The following is a 13,708-nucleotide window of genomic DNA, read 5'->3' as shown; positions in this document are numbered from 1 at the left end:
GATTTGAGGCCAGAGACCAGCTCTCAGTCAACCTCCCAGGTGCCTGGACCACCAAGCTTGCCCCTGGCCCTGTGTCCGCCCCACCAGCTCCTTACAGAAGCCCAAGTTGCTAAGATCTGCACCTGCCTGCCCCACTCATTCCCACCAGGGCTCCCAGCTCCTGTGCTCGGCGTTCTGGGCCCTGAAGGATGTGACCCGGGCCCACCTGCTGCCTCTTCCCATAGGTTCTTGTGGTTCCCAAGAAGCACTGGGCTGCTTCTGCCCTCTGGGCCTTTCTTTTTCTTTCTTTCTTTCTTTTTTTTTTTTTAAAGATTTTATTTATTTATTTGACAGAGAGAGATCACAAGCAGGCAGAGAGGCAGGCAGAGAGAGAGGAGGAAGCAGGCTCCCTGCCCAGCAGAAAGCCTGATGCGGGGCTCGATCGATCCCAGGACTCTGGGATCATGACCTGAGCGGAAGGCAGAGGCTATAACCCACTGAGCCACCCAGGCGCCCCTTCCAGGCCTTTCTTAACATGGGTGCGCAGACCAGGTACATCCTTCCCCTGCTGGCCGACCTGTGGCTTCCTCCTCCAACACACGGCAACAGATCTCCCCACCCTAGACTGAATCTTGACCCTTCCTGACTCCATCTCGGGACCCTTCCTTCACCCAGCCCCGACCTGCCACTCTGGGGCTGGGAGTGGCTGCGTGACACTGTCCCTCCTCTGCTCTCAAACATTCCGTAGCTCCCACCAACATTGTTAAAATCCAGATTCCTAACCTCAGCCTTCAGAACTGCTGACCCCACCAGGGTGCAGCCCCAGCGCCCGTGCTGCCCTGTGGGTGCCCCCGCTCACGGCCCTCGGGCTCACAAAGGGGTATGAGAACACGCGATCCCTTCTGCCCAGCTCTCCCTCCTCCTTCCCCACGAAACTTCAGCCTTCACACTCCTCCGCAGGTCTCTGTTGAGCTGTTATCTCTTCCAAGAAGCACCCCCGAGGTCCCAGGCTGCATCAGGGCCCCCCCTCCGTGGCTACCCCCACACCCCGTGTGTCTCCCACCAGAGGCCTGTCATCCTCCAAGATGGTAGCTTCCTCCCCACCCTGGGAACGTGGCAAGGCCCCACGGACCATGCCCAGCCCCACTTGACACTTTACCCACATCATTCTGGGGGTCACATTTATTGCAGAGGGGGAAACTGAGGCCAGAGGGAGACACCAAGGGAGGGGGAGGCCAGCAAGGGCATGACCTCCAGCTGGGACTTACATATGCTCTGAGGGGCTGCTGGAGCCTTTAAAGGGATGGAGATGAGGGTCAGGACCCAGCAGGGGGACTTGGAGGGCTGGGACCCCATGCTGGGAAGTCACAGGAAGACCCTCTGTGTTGTTGCCGAGACTCTGAGAAGGAATCCTGGGAAGCAGGACTCTGAAGGCAGCAACAGGGGGTGCTCAGGTATGGGTCTGGTGGGCAAGGATGGGGGACAGAGGCGTGGAGCTTAAGGACAGGAACAGGAAGTGGAAAGGGGGGGCTGATACACTTGTCCTGACACCCCCACCCCCGTTTATTAAACCTCCAACAAGGTACAGCACTAACCTGGAGTCCACAGACCTGAGGGGTACAAGAACAAATAAAGACGGAAACGTTCTCTGAGTTTGGGGGGAGGGGTGGGTAAGAATAGGAATCCCAACCCCAACCCCGCAGTCGGGGTTCCCAGCCGAAGGATCCGAAGCCCCCTATCAGAGCGCCCCTGGGTTGGCAGAAGGCTGCCCGGAGCCTGGCTCCGCCCCCGGGAGGTGGGGGAGGAGGACGGGCTGGGGGCCAGGCGGGGGAGGGGACCCCGCAGAGCATAACGGTCCGGAGTTTTCCCAAGTTCCAGAGACCGACCTGAATGGGATGCGGGAGGCGGGGGCGCGGACGCCAGGCAGAAGCGGGCTGGAGCTGTCCCTGGAGGGTGGCTGGCCTGGCCCGAGAGGAGCGCGGGTGGGGGAGAACGCAGGGGTCCCCCCCTCCACGGGGGCCTGGAGGGGGGCAAGGAGGGGGACAAAACCCAGGGCACCCCGGGCCTCGGGGCAGAAGGGGATCCGGACGCACTCACCCCGCGGATCTCGGCTTGGAGATCGGGCCCGGGCCCCTCAGGCCGGGCCCGCTGCTGCCCGTCCCTCGGTCCGCCTGGAGCGCGGCGCGCAGCGAGGACTCGGGAGAGGCCAAGGCCCAGCGAGCTCGGCCTGGGGGCGGGGCCGGAGGCGGGGCCTATGGGCGGGGCAGCCAGGGGGCGGGCCGGGGAGGGGGCTCCGAAGCGGGGCGGGGTCCTGGCCGGAAGCGGGGCGGAGGGGGGGCAGACCAGGGGGAGCTCCATGGGGGTACTGGAAGCCCACATGGGGGTCCAGTAGGGGGAGGCCTCCAAGAGGGTGGCTGTGTTCCCCCAATTGCACACACATGAGGGGGTACCCCAAGAGGCGGAGCCCAAGACTCCCCCCTCTTTGTAAGCCTGAACCCAGAGGGAGCCCCCACCCCACTCCCCTTTCTCTTCCATGAGCTGATCGTGGCCATGGCAACGGATGAAGGGGCTGGATGCCGGACACGGAGGCAGAGGGCTCCCCAAACACACCCAAATACAGGAGGTCGGAGAAGGGGCAGCAAGGTTCCCTCCCTGTCCGGGTTGGATGACGGAGGCCGCGCCCCCTACACACAGAGCCCCCGAGGTGGGGGCGGGGTGCAGGCACAAAGAAGCTTCCCTCCCGCTGCGAGTCCCGTAGGGGTCTGGGAGGATGAATGGGAGAAATCAAGGCCGAGGCCCCCACGATAGCCACAACCCTGAGGAGGGGGCGGAGAGCGCACACAGGGCCAGATTGGAAACAGATGGGGCCACCGTGCCAGGTCCCAGACACCCCGGGGGGGTTGGGGGGAAGGCTGGAGAGGAACGCGAGAAGGAGGGGCAGCCCCACGCAGGCAGCCAATCCCGGCCAGCGCTGCGGCCCCGAGCGGGTTTGAAAACTCCGGAGAGGCAGGGAAGGCGGAGGCCCAGCAGGTCCCGGGAGCTCGGGGAAGCGGTCGAGGAGGGCCAGAGACCCTGATGGAGGCCCGGGAGCCGCCGCAGGGGGCCTGGCTTCCCCATCTGCTCCTATCCTGGGGGAAAATGGTTCCGGTTCTCCCGTGAGGGCTTAGGAGGAATCCCACAGCCCATACGGAGTGGGCTCTTATGCACATCACGCGCCAAACGTCCCAGAGCCCCCACCATGAGCCCCCACTTAACAAAGTTAGAAGAGGAAGAAGAGAGAAAAAGCACTTGCTCAAGGTCAGAAAGAACAGAGATTCGAACCAAGGTTTGGGTCCAGAGGCTGAGCCCTTACCCACAATGCTGCGGGAGGCCTGGAGCCCCAAAATAACCAACCACTACAATTTTAAGGCCGGTGCAGGAGAGACAGGCCCCGCCCCGGAGAAGCTCCCTGCCCAGTGGAGTGAAGGGGACGGGCTCCGAGGAGGGACACACGGCCAGCTGGAGGGGCCCAGGCAGGACCTACATGTGCACTCCCCACCCCTCTCCCCTGCGCCCTCGCTTTCCAAGCTCTGTGCCTCAGTTACTCCCGCCACAGAATGGAGCACAGAATCCCACCCCTCTGGTATTGGGGAGGCCTACACTGGAGCCCCCAAAGTACTGGGCACCCAGTAGGTGCTTTGTGAACTGAGACACCTGGCACCCCAGCATGTCGTGGGACACACAGGAGACAGGGCTCATGCAGACCTTGGTTTGAATCTAGGCACTTCCCAGGTGATCTCAAGCAAGAACCTGCCCCTCTCCGGGCCTCGGTTTCCCCATCTGTAACACAAGTTGCACATCAGGCACTCGATGAATCCAGTGTCAGGATGTCCCGGGCTGTGCGACCTGGGGCAAAAGTGCCTGAGGACAAGCCACCCTCCTCCCCAACTGGCCCTGCCCCATCTGGGCCTCTTGCCCATGTCTCCCTGGAGACAACCTCTTGCCTCCAGGCCATGGTGGTGATCAAAGCCGCCCCCCCAACCATGGCCGGGGTGGGGAGACCTGGGGCAGGAGGGAGGCCCGTCTCTTGCCCCTCCCAGCTGAGTGGCCCATTTGCACAGAGTCCTATAAATCCCACATCACCTGGTCACCCCACCTGCTACCTGCCTGGTCACAGGGCCGCCCCTCCCACCAGACTGGGACCTCAGGGGGCAGGGCTGGAACTGGCCCAGTCTGGAGCAGAGCCCACTCTGGGCACCAGGCCTGATAGCACATGGTAAGTTCTCAGCAAACGTTTACATAAATAGCCAGGACCCTCCTCACCCAGGACAGCCCTCTCCAACCTTACTCTCCTCCAAAGGCCACACTGTGGAACATGGCACTCTTGTGACCCAGCAATTTTCACCCACTTTTTTTTTTTAAACATTTGTGAACACCTACTGTGTGCCAGGCCCGGTTGAGGCAGGGGGGACAAAGCAGCAATGAACTGACAAAAGATCCCTGCCCTTACGGAGCCGACACTCCGGCGCAGGCAACAGACAGGAAACAAATGAAACAAAACTCACTGTGGGTCAGTTGCTGGTAAGTGCTACAAAGACGAACCAAATATGTGTGGACATGTTCATTGACGTGGGATGGAGTATTAAAGACAGGGTGTGGGGGGGTGAGGAGGTGACATCTGAGCTGAAACCTGAAAGGGCCAAGAGAATATGAAGCAGGTATGGATGGCTGGGAGGAACACTCCAGGCAGAATGAACAGCCAGTGCAAAGGTCCTGAGGCAGGACTGTGTCTGGGATGATGGAGAAACAGTGAGGAGGCCCGTGTGGCTGGAGCAGAATGAACGAGGGGGATAGAGGGAGGAGGTGGAGAGCAGAGAGAGAGAAGCCAGGGCAGGTGAAGCAGGGCCTTGGGGGTACTGCAGGGGAGGTAGGAACCCTGGAGGGTTGTGGGCAGAAGGCAGACCCTGACCCTGGTGCTCACAAGGCACCCTCTGGTGGCTACTGCAAGGACAGATGGGGTGGGGGGGTGGTGAGGGCAGGAGCTGGGGACCAGAGAGGAGGAGGTGACTGCACTGGCTCAGCCCAGGAAGAAGCAGAAAAACAGGGCAAGGATGACTCCAGAGTTTTTAGCCTGGTCACCTTGAAGGTCGGAGCAGCCAACTCCTAGAATCTTCCCCCACCCTGCACCCTTGAGGGCTAACTCTGGAAGCCCCCCAGTGCTCAGTTGATGTGTCCTCTGTATACACCCAGAAGGCAGCTGCCCTTGGGGAGGAGCGTGGGGCTAGATCACGTCAGCTCCCACAGCTGGGACATTTGGGGGTAATTTTTTTCAAAATAACTTTTTTTCTAATTATAAAATAGGCGCGTGCAGCAGAAAATTAGGGAAAATCAGCATAAAGAAGAAAATAAAAATTGCCCACAATCCACCCCTCGCCTGGAGAGAAACCATCAGCATGTGGTCATTTTCATTCACTCAGTCTAGGAGCACTTATTGAGCACCTACTGTGTGCTGGGTTGAAGGCACAGCGGTGGGCATGACAGAGACAGCTCGCCTACCCTCACGGGGCTCACAGACAAGTGGGGGAGACGGACACCCACAGGGAAACAAACATTGCCAATAACATAATGCCAGGCAGCTATAAAAGACATCGAAAAGAAAATAAGATTCCCTGTAAGGCTCTGAAAGCCTGGAGAGGTCTGCGGGGATCTCTCAGATGGTCTGGATGAAGTAAGCAAATCAGACAGACAAACACCTATGGGAACAGAGCTGCAGGCAGGAGGAACGGCAAGTACAAAGGTTCTGAGGTTGATTGTCCTATGTGAGCAAGTGGGCACTTTTCTTTTTTTCCTTTCTTTTAAGATTATTTATTCATTTATTTGAGAAAGAGGGAGAGGGAAAGCATGAGAGGGGAGAAGGTCAGAGGGAGAAGCAGACTCCCCGTGGAGCTAGGAGCCCAATGCGGGACTCAATCCAGGGACTCCGGATCATGACCTGAGCTGAAGGCAGTCGCTTAACCAACTGAGCCACCCAGGTGCCCAGCACTTTCCTTTTTCAAGTGGGGATCAATATTATGAGGCCTTTTGCCCACCGGGTTTCATCAGTCCCTCTTGGTCTCCATTATAAACGACAGGGAGAGGGAACATCCTCAGATGGTGCTGGGGCGGGGCGGGCTCATCGTTTCCTGCCCATGACCCTGTCAAGAGGTTCTCAAGCCTCTGAAACACGCCCTGATACGGATGCAGATACTGCACCCTGGGCAAGTCTCCCCAGTCCCAGCCCCCGCCCCCCCCAACGCCGTCCCACTTTCCTCACATTTGTTAAATCTGCCAAAATTCCTAAAAGTTTCATTTAGGGGCAATCACCAAGCGCCACATCCTTTGCTTCCAGAGCAAGAGAGAAACTGGTTGGGCAGCTTTCTCCTTTCTCTAAGCCCCAGGACTCCTCTGCCACAGCCCCCCCACCCCAACATTGCCCAACAGCTCCTCCCACCCAGCCTGGCATTCATGACCCGGGGCAACGAGCATGTGCCGACCAGCCAGAAGCCCGCCTCACCCACACTCACATCACGCTCCTGGCGCCGAGTTTGCTGCTGACTAAACCGCAGCCAGAGGGTGCCCGCCCTGGCTCCTCCTCTGCCTTTTTCACCTGCTGGTCCCCCTGGGCCTTGTACTTTCCTTCCCTTCTGGACAAATCCAAGACGTCTTCAGGTGTGGCTGGATCCAGCAAATCTGCTTTCCTATGTCCTTCCCTTATCAGCTGATGACAGCTCCATCCTTCCATGGGCTTCCGCTAGAAGCCTTACGTTAGAAGCCTTGACTGTCCTTCCCTCATACTGCCACTCTGGAAACACTCTCAAGTTCCCCTCCTAAATTTCTTGTGTACTTGTCCACCTTCCTCTGCACCCTTCCCACCCTGCTCCCATTACTGTCCTCCTGGACCAGTGGTGCAGTGACCTATATCCTGATCCCCCAGCTCCCGCCTTCACTCCCCACAACGTTCACCAGAGGGCACTCATGAACACCTGTGTCCTAACTGGGTTCAAAAGCACCCCCTCCAACACTCCAGGCCCAGTCCTACCACAGGGCCTTTGCACATGTTGTCCATGCCATCTGAAACACCTTCCCCAGATTTTCACGGCTGTTTATTTCTCACCATTCAGGTCTCCCACAAACATCACCTCCTCAGAGCCATGCCCTGGCTAATCAGAGCCATGCCCTGGCTCTGGGGGTACCCCTGTCATCCTTGATCACACATTCCTCTATTTTCTCTCTCCTTTTTTGACTTATTTTCATCTGAAAGTATCACTTGTTTACTGTCTGTATCTCCGCTGTCTAACATGGGAACCACTACCCAAATGTGACTTGTTAAACTGAAATGAAATGCAGTTAAAACTCCGAATTCAGTTCCTTGGTCACACTGGCTCACAGCCACGGTACCAAGGTGTGCAAACAGCACACTGGTCTATCACCGCAGGAGGTTCTGCAGGGCTCTGCAGGGGGCCGTAGGGGTGGGGAGACCAGCGCTGGGTCAGTTCTGGTCGCTGCTAGGTCCTGGTGCTGGGCACACAGTAGACGCTCAATAAATGCTTTCTAAATGAGTGACTGAACTAATGAATGGCTGAAGAGGCTCCGTGAGGCCCGGAGGGGCTGGTTGGCAGGGTAGGGCAGAGGTCAGCAGGCACCATCTATAGCCCAAAAAGCCCACACAACTTTGCTTTGAACTTGGGTCTTCTTGGCTCACAAGCCAGGCACCAGCTAAGGGCCGCTGCTCCACCCCAGGGCAGAAACGTGTGGAAGGCGGCCCCAACCGCAGTCAGCCTCCACTCCATGTTGGGGCGCCAGGGTGCTGACTCAGCTAGAAGGCTGCAGAAGGAGTGGGCGCCCCGCCCCCCGCCAGCCCATGCCTCCTGGCTGCCCCCACCCCACCCCCCACCAGGAGCGCCATCTCCCACCTTAAACCCTCTGGGACTACCTCAACGGATCTGGCCGCATCTTCTCTGTGAGATGCTTCCCCACTCACCAGGTCCCCCGTGAGGACGTGCCTGGTGTTTCCCCCCCAAATCCTCCCACCTTGCTCACTTCTGCCACATCCCCAAATTCCTCATTAAATCTTTCATTCAACTGGCTCATGCCTTTCCCTTAAACTAATTTACTTTAGAAACTAACTCTCTAATGCAGGGCTCTAACTGCCAAGCCTTGAAAGTCGCCAGAAAAAAAAAAATGTTACAATGAAAATATGTACCCTGTTCTTCCATTTTCCCTGGATACTGTTGCTAAAGCCAGCAGCCCATCGGTTATAAAGAGACCGGCAGGTGTTGGTGTTAAAGATCACCCCGCACCCAGCTGAGCTTTTCTCCTTGAACTGTTACGAAATGAAAAGGGAGTCAATGCTGGTCTGTGATGCTGGATGCCTCCTCCATAACCGCCACCACTCCCAAAACAGCCTCCCCCTCAGGGTGTGTGCCTGGAGTTCTATGTGGTCCTGAACAAGTCCTTGGCATTCTCTGGGCCTCAGTTTTCCCACCTGTGCAAGGCACACAACCTCCCAGGATTCTCTTCTTGAGAGGGAAGAGTGATAAAAGGCAGCCATGCCAAGATGGGAGTAAAGAGGAAGTTCTGGGCAGCGGGCACAGCATGTGCAAAGGCCCTGAGGTAGAAGGGATTGCACTAAGCTCTAGGGAAAGAGGGGGCTGGTACGGCTGGGAGACAGGGTCTTCGGGGTATGGGGTGGGGCGTGTCATGTGAAGACTGGACACACTAGAGGAGAGAACAATCATCACAGTCCAGTAACAACCATCCTTTACACACACACCTGCACTTATAGAGGACCTCCTCTATACCCGGCTCCAGGCAGAGCACTAGGGAGGGGCCACAGGGGGACCCAGGCAGCCCCCGCCCAAACTCAGGGAGTTCACCTGTGGAGGAGGCAGGCTTCAGGGAGGAGATGGCACCTGGACGTGCTGGCAGGAGGAGGAGGAGGAGGAGGAGGAGGAGAAGATGGCAAGGAAGAGGAGAAACCAGGAGAGGAAGCGTAAGCAGTACTGAATGGAACAGAAGAGGCGAGGTGGGAAGAGAAACTCTGGGTCGAGTCCCAGCCCACAGGTGAGAAGCTGGAAGGACCAGGCACCTGGGAATGGGGAGGCAGGGCTGGCTCTCTGCTGGGGGACTTCAAGGGCTCGCACAACCTTTCTGGGCAGCTCCTGAAGTTCTCACCCGCTGGGTTACCAGGAGAAGGGGGCATCTTCGGACAGGGGTTGGATTTGGACCGAAACCCATCTCCCCAAGACCTACAAATGCTCGGTAAGCACTTAGTACATGCGAAGCCCTCAGGGCTGAGTCAGGCACAGAGTAGATACCCGATGAGCTCCCTGCCCACTACTCCTGGCTTCTGCTAGGGGCCGAGCATACACAGCTCCTTGAATTCCCTCAAAGACTGGTTTTATTATTCTCCCACTTTTCAGTTGGGGAAACTGAGGCACAGGAGTGGGGCCCAAATTCTCACTGCCAGCGACCAGAAGAGCTGGGACTTGAACCCGGTCTGGTTCTCAACTTCTGCCACCACCCATCCGGGTGTCAGGTTCCCCTCCCCAGCCCTTGCTCTCCTGCCCCAGCTAGAAGTCACACAGTGCTGGGATCCACAGCACGTCTAGCGGGGCCCATCTGTGACTAAGCCGCCACCACATGGGCAGGGGCTGGCTGCCACTTGGAGGCATAAGGACAGACCACTGTATTAGTATTAGTATTATTAGTTATTAATTATTCCCCAGCCGCTGCCTCTGGCAAGCAGTGCTCATGGGGAGCGGTGACGGCGGGGACCCGGGCCTGTGGAAGGACGGCAGCCTGGACTCAGCAAGTGTCTAGGGAGGTCTCACCGCTTGGCCTTTGCATTCTCTGACCACCCACCGGGAATGCTCTTGCCCAGAAACCTCCCTGGCTTCCTCCCTCCCCACCTCTGTTCAAACAAGGACTTCCCAGACCCCTTATTGAAAATCCTGCCCCACGCTGGCGCTCCCCCATTCCCTTTCCCTGAATTTTTTTTTCCTAGAGCATCACAACACCCCCTGACATCTGATGTGGGTTTTTGTATTTTTTTCCCCCTTTCTGTGCTTTGTTTATTCCTTTCATGTCCCCAACTGGAGTGCCAGCTCCAAGAGGGCAGGAAATTTGTTTTTTCAAAATTCTTCCTGCCTGGAACAGAGAGCAGCTGGCATACCGTAGACACATTTGTGGAAGGGAGGAAGGGAGAGTCCCTCTTCTCTGCCCCTAGAAGCCACCCCTTGTTTTGTGCCAGTCTCGGCCACAAAGTCACAGACCAGAGGTAACTCTCGAATGGGGTCAAACTCTACTATCCTGTCTGGGTCACGGTCCCAGTAGACGCCTCTTCCACAGGACACTGTTATCTACCAAGCCCACACATCCCCAGACTTTTTTTTCTCCACCTGCTGCATCACCTTCCCTCACAAGGCTGCGTCCCATTATCCCCATCCCCTGGTGATGGACACTTAGGTTGGCTCAGTGGTGAATCCATGCCAATGACTCCCAAGCCCTCAGGGGTGCATGTCTCTTTCTCGATGCTGAGGGGGACATTGAGAATCGGGATGAGGTTGTGCCTGCCCTCTGGGCCTGCCAACGTGGCCTCCAGGAATTGATCTGATATTTACAACCCCTTGTCACGATCACTCATCAGTAGGGATCAGTTAACTATTTAACAGTTCAAGGACCCGAAGAGTGATACACAAGTTCCGTATCTCTCAGTCTTAGGACATTAGTACAGCAGCTGTGAAAAGGAACGGGGAAGCCAGATGTACAATTATGAAATTACTTCGAAGATGCTATATTTTTAAGTGGTGGGGTGGGGGGAGGGCAGAGAAAACACACACACCCAAGGTACAGAACCGCGTGTAAAACATGCTCCCATTTGGTTAGACAAAGGGATCTGAATCTCCGCGCCCACAAAAGGCTCCCAGATCTCCGGATAACGGCACTGTCCATAACGGTAGCCATCAGCTGCCTGTGACTGCTCACATTTAAATGGAATAAAACATAAAATTCCTGTCCTCCGTTACACAAGCCACATTTTATCTGCTCACATTTCAATAGCCACAGGGCTTAGTGGCTCTTTCATTAGAAAATGCAGGCAGGGAACATTGCTATCATCGCACAAGGTCTACTGGACGGTGCCGGGGGCTGAGAGGGGGAGGGGGCACCCTCCGGCCCTGCAGGCTACATGGGGCCCTCTGGCTGTTTGTATAAATAAAGCTTTATTGGCACACAGCCACGCCTACTCATTCACCTGTTGAGTCTGGCTGCCTTCTGGCTACAAAAGCAGGGTTGAGTAGTATCAACAGATCAGACCTCCAGAGCTCAGATGATTTACTATGTGGCCCTTTGCAAAACCTCCACCTACCAACCCCTGTCCTCAAAGGAGGCAGGTGGCTGCTTCCAGAGAAGGAAGCTGAGGAGAACTGAGAGCCTGGGGGTGGGGTACAGAGACTCCCCACTGTGCATTCTTCCCACAAGTTCCTCAATTGTGTCCCCCATGTAGGCGCTATCTGGCCAGAAAAATAAATTAAAAATAAGATGCTTCAAAGCGGTGATGCTTCTGCATTCTCCTGCTGGTGGCAGGAGGACACGTGCCCAGAGGGCACGGTTGCTCTGGTCCCTCTGCTGTTGTCGCTCTGTGTATCACAAAAGCTTTGGACGTCTTTGCCACGTGAATGAGCAAGAGATGGCGAATCTTCAAAATGAGGGTAAGTGCGTGTCCACTCATCAGCTGTGAGCCCCCAGACTCTGAAAGAGTAGCGTTCACTTCAGAACCCCCCTGGACATCCCTGCCATCCAGAGCACCCGTATGCGGCCATGCAAACAGTGGGAGCCCAATAAAGAACTGAGGAAACTACGCCCAGGGCCACAGAGCATCACAAGGCCTGGGTCACTGGGGATGGCGGTGGGCATCGAATGCCGAGTCAAGCTACCCAGAGGCAGTGTTGTCCATGGACCCGTGCCCCACTGACAGCCTTGGGAAAGGGCAAGGGTCCTGCAGCCACAGTGGAGGGGGAGACTGCGGGCTCCAGGCCCAGGAGAAGGATTATATATTCATCAGAACCTTAAACAAAAGCCCCGCAGCCGCCTGTCAGCCAGGCTCTGGCTTTTATGGTAATCGGCGATGAATTACCCACAATGCCCGGCCAAGCGCAAGTGGTTCTTGGCCCAGATCCTAAACTAATTTTTATATGTTCGTGTGTATATAATTTCGCTTGCTCCCTCCCATTCCTCGTCCATCATTAGCAAGAGCGTGGGGGGGAGGGGTGGGGGCAGGGGCAGAGGAAACCCTGGATGGAAAAGGGAGGAGGGTGCTCCCCAAGACCCCTGTCCCGCGCCCGCCTGGCACCGGGCCCCAAGTGCGTGGAGGTGGGAGGTGAGTGCCAAGCTGAAGCCTGGGGGAGCCTGGAAACCACCAAGAACTGAAGCTGGCAGCCCCTGGGGGTGGAAAACACAGAAGGGAAAGGGGAAGGGAAAGGGGCAAGCCAGGAGGGGCGTGGGCTCACCAGTGCGGGTCCTGCCTCTGCCACGTGCTCTGGGCGCCCTCGGGCAAGCACCTCAACTTCTCTGGGCTCAAGCCTCCTGCTCTGCAGTGCAGGCCCCCTTCAGGTCCTCCCCCGACAGGCCTCCAGCACATTTCAAAATGCCCCCCATGCGTAGTGGGCCCCTGTGCTAAGTGCTCTGTGCCAAAAGGTGAAACAGAACATGGCCTTCCCGAGCAGAGAGCCACCACCTCCAGGAGGCCCGCTAGAGCGCCTCCAGGAAGAACTTTGCTGGTGTTCGGTAACATAGGGGTCCCACGCTGGTCCCTAAAACGAGCAATCGCCTTGGCTTTCGCTCAACCCCACCCAGCAGCCACGGCATGGCCAGGTACACGGGTTCTTCTAAAAACCCTTCCAAGAATCCGTCCACCCTTCTACTCTCCTCTCCGTCTGGGTCTGGTCCGGGGCCCGTGGCCGCTCACCCGGACAAACGCCGCCACCCTTCCCCCCACAGCCGCCACCAGAGGGCTCCCGTGGGCTCCTGAGTCAGGGCCAGCCTCTGCCCACAGCCCTCCAGGGGTCCCACCTCCCTCTCCCCAAGCTCGCTCTGCTCCAACCACAGGGACCCCCTTGCTGCTCCTCCAAAGAATCAGGCCTGGTTCGGTCCCAGGGCCTTTGCAAAGGCTGTTCCCCCTACCAGGAATACTTTTCCCCCAGAACTCCACACCGCTCACTCCCTTGTTTCCTGCTGGTTTTACTGAAATGTCACCTTTTCTGAGAGGCCTGCCTTGATCCCACGTTAAAACAACCCCTACGGGGCACCTGGGTGGCTCAGTGGGTTAAGCCGCTGCCTTTGGCTCGGGCCATGATCTCAGGGTCCTGGGATCGAGTCCCGCATTGGGCTCTCTGCTCGGCAAGGAGCCTGCTTCCTCCTCTCTCTCTCTGCCTGCCTCTCTGCCCACTTGTGATCTCTCTCTGTCAAATAAATAAATAAAATCTTAAAAACAAAACAAAACAAACCAAAAAAAACCCCTACGTATCAACTCTGCCCTTCCCTGGCTCCATTTTCCTAAGTTTTTCTTTGCTTTCTTGAAAGCACGGCACCCAGAGAAATGTCCTAATTAAATCCTTTATCCATCACTTGTTTCTTGTCCTTCACGCACTGTAGTCCAACAAGGGCGGGGCTCTGAGCTCCAGCTTCCCCACCACTCTGTGCCCAGCACGTG

General features: G+C 57.1%; 1 protein-coding gene across 5 annotated transcripts in view; it reads right to left on the bottom strand.

Annotated features, from left to right (window-relative positions):
* Positions 1-13,708, bottom strand: part of PTPRS (protein tyrosine phosphatase receptor type S) — a 94,733-nt gene that overhangs the window by 63,067 nt on the left and 17,958 nt on the right. For 2 of the 5 annotated variants that reach the window (XM_044254480.1, XM_044254481.1), the window contains exon 1: positions 2,077-2,147. The exons of 1 other annotated variant lie outside the window; for it this stretch is intronic. The gene's annotated coding sequence lies outside the window, so the exon portion shown is untranslated. Of the gene's footprint in view, positions 1-2,076; positions 2,150-13,708 lie in introns of those variants that run through there. 2 more of the 5 variants (XM_044254478.1, XM_044254479.1) reach the window with 2 other exon arrangements.

Source organism: Neovison vison, chromosome 6 (genome assembly GCF_020171115.1).
Source record: "Neovison vison isolate M4711 chromosome 6, ASM_NN_V1, whole genome shotgun sequence".
Classification (NCBI taxonomy): domain Eukaryota; kingdom Metazoa; phylum Chordata; class Mammalia; order Carnivora; family Mustelidae; genus Neogale; species Neogale vison.
Note: the sequence above shows the minus strand (reverse complement) of the source record. Positions and strands in the feature narration are given on the sequence as shown.